This window comes from Pinus tabuliformis, chromosome 5_2, assembly GCF_031772625.1.
Source record: "Pinus tabuliformis cultivar Carrire ecotype Pingquan chromosome 5_2, CPIR1, whole genome shotgun sequence".
NCBI lineage: Eukaryota > Viridiplantae > Streptophyta > Pinopsida > Pinales > Pinaceae > Pinus > Pinus tabuliformis.
In genome coordinates, this window is record NC_142306.1 from 496,717,242 (window position 1) to 496,728,275 (window position 11,034).

Sequence of the window (11,034 nt, forward strand, 5' to 3'; positions counted from 1 at the left end):
CCCAGATGTTTCCACTTCCAATCATTCATAGAATGCACAGGATGTCAGTTTGTTATTTGATTGCAGAGAAGACAAATCTTTCTTCCCAAATACACTTGACCTCTCATATTTCATTTCTGAAAATTTAGAGGGTGAAAGTTTTTACTTCTTATCAACCCTTCTGTATGATTCATGAGCTCATGAGGATGCCGATATCCATCTCCAATTCTCTAATCATGGTTGTCGTGATATTTTCACTCATTCATCTGATCATGATTATGATTCACCTATTGTCGATATTTCTAAGCCATCGGTCTTTGATGATCCATAGTCTGATAAATGGAAACCCCTAAAGCTATCAATGCACTTCAGCCCAAGCTAATGGTTATGTCAGGTTCTTGTAGTCTGGAGGTTAGTCAAACTTCTGAGAATAAATCTGTTGAATTGCCATAGACTCCTCATCACTATCTTGTTCACATTGAAAATCAATCTAGCTTACAATTTTCACATCCTCCACTAGAATCACAGAATCCTAACGTTAATGCATTGGAGGAGTCATACGTAGCAAGCACTATTATGGAAAAAAATATCTTCTTTCTTCATGTTTTCTCATTTGTCATGTTCAAAAGAGTGTACATCCTTGTCATCCACATGCAATGTGACACAACACTGTGATATGTCTGCAGGGTGCCTTTCCTACGCTTTTAATATTTTCCTTTCAATATAAACATTCAAACTTTGAATGTTTTGGTTTCCATTTCTTTATATTTCTTGTTTATTGATTTGATTGAATATATTTCTTGCCAACCGTGCCATCACCTACATGGGTCAACCAATGCATCGGTGGTTGCATTGGAAATATCAGTTCATGTGAGTTGGCCCATGCTTTTATTAGCTTAGGAGTAGGAGTAGTGTTTTATTTTTGTTTTGCTTGGTTACTCTATTATACTTCTTTCCCTTTCTTGTTTGTTTCTTTTATGCACCCTGAGGATTAATTTCCCCATTGAATGATGTTTGGCTTCTTGAGACAAGAAGGGTGAAATACAAGACAACTTGTACAACTATGAACATTTGGTTATCTGTCTATTCCCTCTCTTTGTGAAGATCTTGTGTTTCGTTTAATCGATGATACCCTGATGGAAACCATGTTCCTTTTAGAGTGAGTCTTGGTGAAATCACAATGCTTGCACTTTAAATAGTACCACCTACTATAATCAGTTTTCTATATTTAGTCAACTAGAGTATGGTGAGGGGGAAAACCTTAATAAGTATGTTAGAAGTATAAATAAACATCCTTCTTTGAAGGGACAACCTCTTATGCTCTCAATAAGTTTGGATCTCTCTTGCACGTCATCAAATAAATAAGTGCCGATGCATAATTCTTTGAAAAAAAAAAAACTAAAAAAAAAAAAAAAATAAAGGTGAAAGAAGAGAAAGGCTTCTTGAGAAGGGAGGTGAAGCAATTAAATCCACTTAGATACTATCTAGGCTCACTGGCAATGGAGAAATTCTTGTGTTCCTAAAGTGACTTCACCGGGGTATTGTCTAGGCCTACAGGAACTGGAGCAACACCAGAGATGAAACTAAAACTCTGACAGTCTATATTATTTGTGCATCAATATACCCCTCATCCCCAATCGAAAAATATAGTTGACTTGGCTTGGTATGTGTTCTTCCAATAAAGATAATGGTAGGGATTACATATTTAATTCAAGCTAGTGAAGAAGCCATGCAAATCGAAGAATCAAAAAATACTTCCGGAAGAGTTAGACTTGCTTTACAAGAGACAAGGTCCATATAGAGAGATAGAGTTCTACCAGTGTGTCGCCAATGTTGTAGTGGCTACAACCACCATGGAAATTTTTCCTATGCTTCATTTTGGAGCCTCCCTCCTCAAGCACAACAACTCATCTCACACTGACCCAGGCACTTGTGCTTTCATTGAGATTTGTCCTTGGCATGTTGGCTTGTGTTTTCTTACTAGATTTACTATCTAACCCACAAGACAATCTCTTGATTTAGTTTCAACCTAGTTCTGGGCTTTCCTTACTGAATTGTGCAATCCTTGAGGGAAACAAACCTTTCTCCGAGGAATTACGTAGTCCAAGCCAGTAGTGAGCCTTTAGCTCTAGAATAGCACAGAGGTAATTTAAAGCCAACCTTGAGCTACGAAATTGTGCAAAGCATGAGAGGCAGCCTGAGTCACTCATCCCATAAATTGTGCAGAAGTCTTTCTTCTCAGAAGATTCTCAGTGCATAAGCCAGAGGGTTTCAACAGTCCTTCCGAGAAATTTGCAATATCTCTAGTCAATGCATGGATCTTTTCCTGAAAAAATAAAAAGTCATCCATAGGAATTAGGGATCTATTATTAGTTTTTCGAAGGTCACACAATGCTATCTTTAGAAGTTTCCACTAGGTGTCACTTTTGTCCTTGATCTCAAGCATGTGTGTCATGAATTCTAATTTTTCTCAATTCGATGTACTAGATTCCTCTAGAGATCACTTGTATACTTGATCATCAAATTCTAGCATTCCAAGGGGATCAAGGAGCCTTTAGAGCATTGTCATTGATTTTCTGGGTGAGTGTTGCTTGTATCACCTTTCGCAACTTTTTCTGTTGCATTTTTTTGTTTATCTTGTGACAGTGTTGTTTCACTCATTGTTATGAACGACCACTAGAGTTTTAACCTATTTTAGCTTGTAGAAGTGCTTTTTAAAGTTTTTCATTGCCTTTCTCAAGTGTCAAATGCATCACCTAGTTTTTGCACCAACGGTCGTCGTTGCGGCGACTCTCTTCACTGCTTCATTTTCCTTCAGTTTAATCAATCACTGCACTTTTTTCACACACATGCATTCAAAATTAGTAAAATCTACACTCATACTCACATTTTCCTTTAGATCTGCTTTTTTTCACACTTCCCATGGGTAGATATGGGCTCCCCTTGCCTGGATCTCACATTTCACTACATGCACTGTGCAATCTGGGAGCTCAAGGCTTTTGCCTTGGCATCTGGAATTGCGCATGGGTTGTCCTGGCCTGTGTCCAACAATGAACTACATAGTTCCAAGAGCCAGTTTCCTAGCTTGACCACTAAGGATGCACAATACATAGTCTCTCCCAGGCCCTAGCCCAAAGTGAACTACGCATTATGCAGTTCCAATCATCAAGCTTCGACATTGACTACTGGGAATGTGCAGTGTGTAGCTCCGTTAGGCAGTTAGTCACCCCTATTAGTCAAAATTTCACAATCCCTCTCATCAAATGCCCTGATTCTTCTTGATCATGTTGTTAAGTTAGATTTGTAAGATCTAATGTTTCCCTGCCGTGAGTGTTCTTTCTGTCCCAGAGGTACCACACTCATGAAGCACTTCTCTCCAGAATTCATTGTACCATGGCACCAAAAGGGATTTGATTCAAAAGAGAACACTGAAAGTAGTACTAGGGAATCAGTTGAGTAAGTTCTAGTTAACTTACCAATATATGCGGACACTCAACTATTCATAGAAAAGGAGTCACCACTAACATGACAGTAAGACCAACATTAGTAACAGAAGGAAGCAATTCAATACAAGATTAGGGAAAGAGGAAGTTGCTGACATAAAAGTGGGGGAATTAAGTTTCAAAGTGGAAGCAGATTCAATCTTCATGCAGGAAGCTTGGGAAGGGGAAGAAAAGGGAGGTAGAGGATGCCAACAATGGAGTAGAGGAGGAGAGAAAGCAAAGGTTGGAGGAAGCTGAAAGGAAGTTCCACGAAACATAGAAGAGGCTGAAAGAAGAACAAGAGCTAAGAAAGAGGGAGAGGGAAGAGAAGTATAAATAGGTACACAAAGAAGGGAAAAGTGTGATGGGAGAGAAAAATATTCCCATACAGGTTGCGGAGTCAGAAAAACCAGCAGATGAAGAAGACGATGAGAAGATGTAGGATCTAGAGCTTGCTCAGTAGATTGAGAAAATGGCTGAAGCAATGGACATGGAGTTGGGATAGGAGCTACAAGATGAAGATACTGACCTCATGCTAAGATCATCCGTGGCCGCCCCTCATTGACCACCACTTCCAGTATCAGAACCAATCCTGAGCAAGAAAGGAGAGGTTTTTCTCCTTGATGATGATCCAATGATGGATGTGTACAATTTGTCATTTGATGAGTTGCAACAATCGATTGTACAGGCATAGAGAAATCATTTCCTGGATGATCACGTGTCACCTATATTTATGAAGGAAAGGGTGATAGTGTGAGATGTCATAAAGCATCCAATTTCCATGGTCGATGCCACTATGGCTTATGTAGGAGCCACGAGCTCGAATTTCAAGTTCTTGCTAGAAGAGAATGATAGATGGGTAAGAACTTGCAAGTGGCTAGGAAGAAAGAAAAACAATCCACAAGATCTACAATGGCAGAGATGAGGAAAGTGATACTTGTTGAAGTATCAACTCTTGAGGCCACCATGGAGAATCTCAATGATGGATTTTTCATTATGCATAAGGTGGTTGTCCATCTATTTGGTTTCCAATAGCAGAGCAGAAATATTTTCCAAACTCTCATTGAAATACACAATGTTATCACCCATGTGCAAGAATGGACAATGAGATATAAGGGAGAACCACTTCACTTGCCAAAGGTGATGAATCCAAAGGCAGAGGTAGAGAAATAAAAGGTTTAAATGTTGATCCAAGAGTATCTCACCTTGTTTTTCAGCATAATACAAGCTTCATATGCACGGTTGTACAAGATCTTGGATGTCATGGTGAGAATGCACAAGATCCCACAATTCGATTCCCTCAGCAAATCTAAACACAAGAACCAAGTCAGACTAGAGATCGATGAGTACATGGAGCAATTAAGGCGAAAGGCCACTAGGGATGAATTGGAGTTGATTGCACATAACATGAAGAAGTACATTGGTTGTCCATTCATGGTCAACACCATGCTACATATGCTTCAAGATGAGTTGGACAATGGTTCCAAGACCATATACCCAGAAGCTATGGAGGCAAGAGTCTACTAGAAGAAAGACACCATCAAGGAGTTTGGGTACATCATCATGTAGTACCAATATTGGCATCAGTACACCACTGAGGAGCATCAAGCGGAGGTTGCCGAATTGGTCTTTCCCCAAACTTTGGAGTCATAGTGTTTGCCTTGTGAGGCTATCTCTAGCCTATTTTGTCTCACATAGGTACATGTGGAAAATGTATATTATTTGTAAATATCTTGTACATGAAATTCCAAGTGTCATTAGTGGAATGTGAACAGTCACTATGTAATGTAATGATTTATTTGTAAAGAGGTTGAACAATCATGAGGGTAGTCAAAGAGTGAAAGGGGAATGTCAAGGGTCATGTAATATCCCTCCCCTTAATAGTAAATAATAAATAATACAAAAATAATAATTAATAATATAAATAATAAATAATAATAAATAAATCACTTAATAATAAATAATAAAAATAAAAATAGTAATAACCATACTAAAGCCCTAAATAAGAATAAATAGAAATAAAACAAGAAAACTATCAAAAAGAAGAAAATAAAACAAAAAAGCTAAAAATCAAAAGAAAAGCAAAGAAAGAAACCTAAAAATCAAAAGAAAGTTGCATGTAGACACATGGAGTGTGTGCATGTTGTTCCCATTCCAATGTTTGTTCTATTTAATAGATGGTGAGGAAGATGAGAGGCATTCCTGCATTCCATCATTCCAAGATTCTATCTTTCATTCTCTTGGGAGAATGGTATTCTAAGACTTAGGAGTCACTGGCAGTAGTACATTGATTGAGGGCTCAGGGGTGGCCAGTTGTAGCAAACCATTGCATAATTGAGCCTACGGTTGGGTGGAGAGTCATCCCCAAAACCTTGTTGTCATCTGGAAGAAATCGATCATAGGTAATATAGGTATGTGCTTATTTGTTGATTCCGATTTTAATTAGGAAATTAATTTTATATTTACTTTGCACTGTTACATATGGTATCAGAGAAAGCTCAACCCTTAGGGCCTATGGGTATCTAAAAAAAATAAAAATAGAAATAAAAAAATTCAGGATATTTGTTTTTGAAAGTTACAGGATGCTTACTTTCCTACGAGTAATTTCCATGGTAACTGAACTTTGGAATCGGGGTTTCTAGATTTCCGCAATTCTGATTTATTTTCATTAATTCATTAGCCATTTCTAACAATTGTTTGAAGGCTCTGCCACAAAATAAGTGGTGTGTATTATGATAGGCATAATATAAAGCTCGTTTATCATAATTTATATATTGTCGTTCTGAAGGATAATTTGGTTCTGCGATCATTTTGTCCGGGAATTTTTTTATTTGTTGTTTATTTAAATTTGGTATCAATATTTGAGTTGTCTCTAGCCCACAGACGTCTTCCATGGCCTCTGGCATATCAAATTGGCTTCAATTAAAATTTCAAAATCTAATCTAAGGTCAAACGAAGTTTAAATTTATAGCTGTAACTTTTTCTTACCAGATCATATTGATTTAAGAGTTAACAAAGTTGTTTATTGTTACTCTATAGCGAGCAACATATTAAGAGAGGTGCTTCTAGATTTGAAGCAGTGGACTACCCGTTTAACCCTTTGATTATTAAATATGAACCTAATTCCATATTAGACATAGGATCCTTTTCTCTTCACGTTGATCTTCATTTTGTGCAAGGACTGATCTTCCCTTGAGCACTCGTTTCCTTTTGATAATCGGCTGTTGCGGCCGTTTTGCTCTCGGCTTTCATTACTTGGCTTCTCACAGATTCTTCATCGTTTTGTACCTGAGAAGAATAAGCATTGGTGCAGAGGAATAAGCCCTTGATAATCTGCCCCGAACCAGCAGCAATGGCCTTGCCCACCACAGTGTTATAATCTTCCACCCTCGGCGCCAATGCAGTCCAGTACGCTGCCTCCGGGTTTTCTTTCGAACCGCCCTTCGCTGATCTTGTGGATTTTGATGCCGCACCGCCTGTCGATTCCGCGTGTAATGACATACATCCGTGTTGTTGTCCAGCGAATCCAAACCGTCTCCTTGTGATTTGAATGGATGATCGCCCTCGTCCAAATTCATTTCTTTATCTCAGTATCTCAGTGTCGTCTTTATCTGCGGCCTCTTCGTCCGGCGGAGGGCGTATGGAGAAGAGGTAGTGACGGGCGTCGAGTTTGAGGGTGGGCTCATCCTTGGTGAGAGGCCAACGCACATCTTCCCCAACATTCACAAAAAGGGCGATTCCTGTATTGCCCTGAACAAGTCGAACAATGGAAAATTCGCCGCTTCCCAACTGCGGGCTGTCACTGACTTCTTCTCCCGCCTCCACCAAGTTCACCACTGCTCTTCCTGGAATCCTCACCAAATTTTCTTCAATAGAATTCTCTGCACATTCCTTATCATCATCATCTTGCATTTGCTGCTCTACTTCTGTGGCTGAAAGATGAGAAAATTGTTGCTGCAACTTACTATTCTCATCATCTTCTTCAAACACAGCAGAAGGTTGAGCAGGCTCAGTCGATTTGTTTCTGCCCTTCTTTTTATTAAAATAGAAGGTGTTCTTAGCCACCCACTGCATCTTCTGAGATGAGGTTTGGGCACTTCTCTTCTTATACTTTGGATGATTTTATTTTTTTATTTTTTATTTTTTATATGGCTGTTTAATTTGTTCTTCTTCTTCTACTTCAGAAGAAAGGGCAATAGAAATTATCACCCCCTTCGTTCTATTGTAGCCTCTGCTTCAACCTCTATTTATTCAAGTTATTCTACCATTTTCTACTATTTTACGTGTATAATCTTGCATATGTGTCTAGTCAATCTTGCATATAGAAAATTTGGTCAGTGTTGTTTGCTGTTTAAAAGCGTTTTCTGGCAATCTCATACAAAGGAGGAGTCAACATTGAGGAATGAAACAGATGAGAAAAATAAAGTACTGATGAACCTTGGGACCTCTACTGCTAAATACGAAGCCAATTGATTAACTTTCATGAGGCGGCACGATGCATAATGTGAAATGTTGATTGGGGGTTCGGTTTCTGTACACATGCAAGAAATTTTATGTCTTATCCGGGAAATTATTATGGCTAAATGTATTGTAATTTAAGGGATTTGATATGGTGTTGCCTTCGCGGGTGCGCTTGCAAGCATGCCATATAATTAATAAAATGATTTATTTTGTGTTGGGGAGGAATAACCTTCCCAGTCATCCGATCCGGTTCTCGGTCGGGTGGCGGTGTTTCTTCTTTATGGTGTGGAATATTTCTTTGATGGTTTGATTTCATAAATTTTCTTAGAATAGTCATAAGAATCTCAAGATACACTTGTTTAACAATTTATTTTAAAACAATCCATTTTTTTTCATAAGTAATGATTGCATAAACAGATACTTAACACAACATTTCAATTTATCTTTATCCTTAAAGTCATGAATCTGTAGAATTAATATGACGTATAATGTTTCTTTCAAAATTCAAGTACCTTATTAGCACAATAATGCCACCAATATTCTTAAGCTTTAGTCATTCGAATTTGGATTTTACATTGAGACAATTCTCTAAGATTTATTCTGACATCATTATTACATTATAACTCATGTTTTCCATGGTTTTATATTACAAAATTGTGATTGTTGATAATTTATGGTTTAAGTATTGTGAATATTGATAATTTATGATAAAAGATATCTTATTAAATTCATAAACTCTAATCATAAATTATTAACCTTGTTATTATTAGACCAATAATAATTATTATTGAGTATGTTGGTTCTTATTTTATAGGATGAATCTTGATATTGAGTTACAGTAGTATTTCTCATACAAGGTCTCTATATCAATCATTTATTTTACAGTTCATCAACTTTATTTTCATTACATTTTGATAACCGATATTCTTGTTAAACTCGCTACAACCAACTTATTTCTTTAAAATCATTACGAAAGTCTGATATTAAATTACGGAAGTGAGGCCTGTAATTCTAGGGGTACCACCATTTATTTTGGAAGATCAACTAAAAATGTTTGGCAGGTATAAGTTTGGTGCACTCATTAGTTCCTCATTGGTCTTCTCATGCATCATTATAGACGATAGATTCTTTGGTTCTCTGCTCTCATTACATGGTAAAACCATAATCTCATTTTCTTGAGTTGTTTGTACTTCCATTCTCTTATCATTTTCTAAATGCTATTTCAAAAAATGAAAAGTGCTATAATCAACTACAACGGTTCTCTCAATTACAACCATATAACAAAGTGAAATTCTAAATGAGTCACCTAATTAAAGGTATATAGTTTTGTTATGACTCATTGATTCATTGGAAAAGTATATAATCTTGTAATCTTGGATGGTGATAATCTACCCATAATTGACAATGTATAATTCTCTGAAAGATTGTGCTATTGATATGGTATACTGGCATGTTTTTTGTAACAAATCTTTAATGTTGGTGTAACTACTCATCATCAGTTCATTTTACAACACAGTTTACATAGCACTTGAAGTATTTGGATAATTGAAGTTGAAATTTGTCACCAATTAAAGTGCTCTAAAATAGTCAAATCTATTCCAATTCACAATGGATAAACTCTGATATCTTATTACGTTTAGATGATCATTGTTCACTAGCATCTGTTCATTATTTTACTGTTCAATCTGAACTCAAAACACAGAGATAACATTCCTTGAATGTTGATCATATTATTCACTAATTGGGTTGGATTGTTGTTCTCATTGTCCTTTAGCAATAACAGTTGCTTGGAATTTCTCTGGTCTATTATTGCAAGAACACAACTATCTCAATATGATCTTCTAATAAATTTAATTTTTCATTGCAATTGCCATTCAGATTACATGTATCTGCTCATTCAGATCATTTGTATATTAAACATCATCAAGCTACCATTAAAGTCCCCTTCATTCTTGAGTGAATCAGTTGGGTTTGCAATATCTATATATATATATAAACCACAGGATGGTATATTTTCGTCTCAGAGGCAAATCGTATAGATTTGGATTTCAGTTCAGATGTTGAGTATAATGTTACATTAGGTTTCGTAATTCAAGGTTAAATGCATATAGTGGATACAGCTGTCTATGGAGAAATGGAAAGGAGAAACTAAAATTAAAAAAAAAAGGATGATAACTAAGGATAGTTTATGTGATTATGGCCAACTTGGATCAGATGTTTAAGGTGGTAGAGAAGAAGTATCACAATAGGGGTAAGAAATCATTAAGAAGAAACAACCTATTTTAGAACATAATGAAAGAGTTTGGTATAATCATAACTTGGTACTCTAAAGGTATCAATATAAGGTCTATCTAAGGATGATGCACATAAAGAAGAAAATATTGGTAATCAACTAGTGAAGTTGAAAAATCAGGGTAATAATGAAGGTTATTTTAAGGAACTTGTAAGGTATGATAAATAGAATGATTGTAGAAGATAAGTTATGTGCATAACAACATGTACCACATTGTAAAGCTTCCATAGGTGAATAACTATATGAATGAATTATGGATAACAAGATGCATGATCAGGAGATTTTATTATGTTGATGTCTTAAAATAGGAAAAGATAAATAGATTACACTTCGTAGCTATCTGAATGAATTGGGAAATAGTAACAAGATTTCCAAGGTATATCAGTGGTATAGGAGTGGAGGAGAAAGAAACCACAATGACTGGAGGTGAGAAATTCAAGTCATTTTAACAAAATAGAATGAAGTGAAGAAACTTCCATTTTTGAAGGCGGTAGACATGGAATAGTAGGAAATCAAGACAGGGAGAAAAATAAAAATATAACTATGAATATCGGGTAGGAGGAAATGACGGGAGGTTCTATCAAGAAGAAAGTTCTTTTATAGGTATTGATGAGTAGAGCGAGAAACATGATTGGTAATGGTCATAATGATGATCTACATATTTTAAAAATGTGAAGGAGTGAAGTTACATGATGACCTTGAGAAGGATTGTGTACATAGTGATGAAAGAAGTGAAAGTCAATTAATAGAGGTCGTACTTGACTAATTTTCACTCATTATTTCATGAGTAGGACTTCCCATAATGTTAAAAGAGGTTGT

The 11,034-nt window shown here is 36.4% G+C and overlaps 1 pseudogene; it reads right to left on the minus strand.

Annotated features, from left to right (window-relative positions):
- Nucleotides 1-6,626: 6,626 nt before the first annotated feature.
- On the minus strand, nt 6,627-7,550 carry LOC149159875 (senescence/dehydration-associated protein At3g51250-like; annotated as a pseudogene).
- Nucleotides 7,551-11,034: the final 3,484 nt, after the last annotated feature.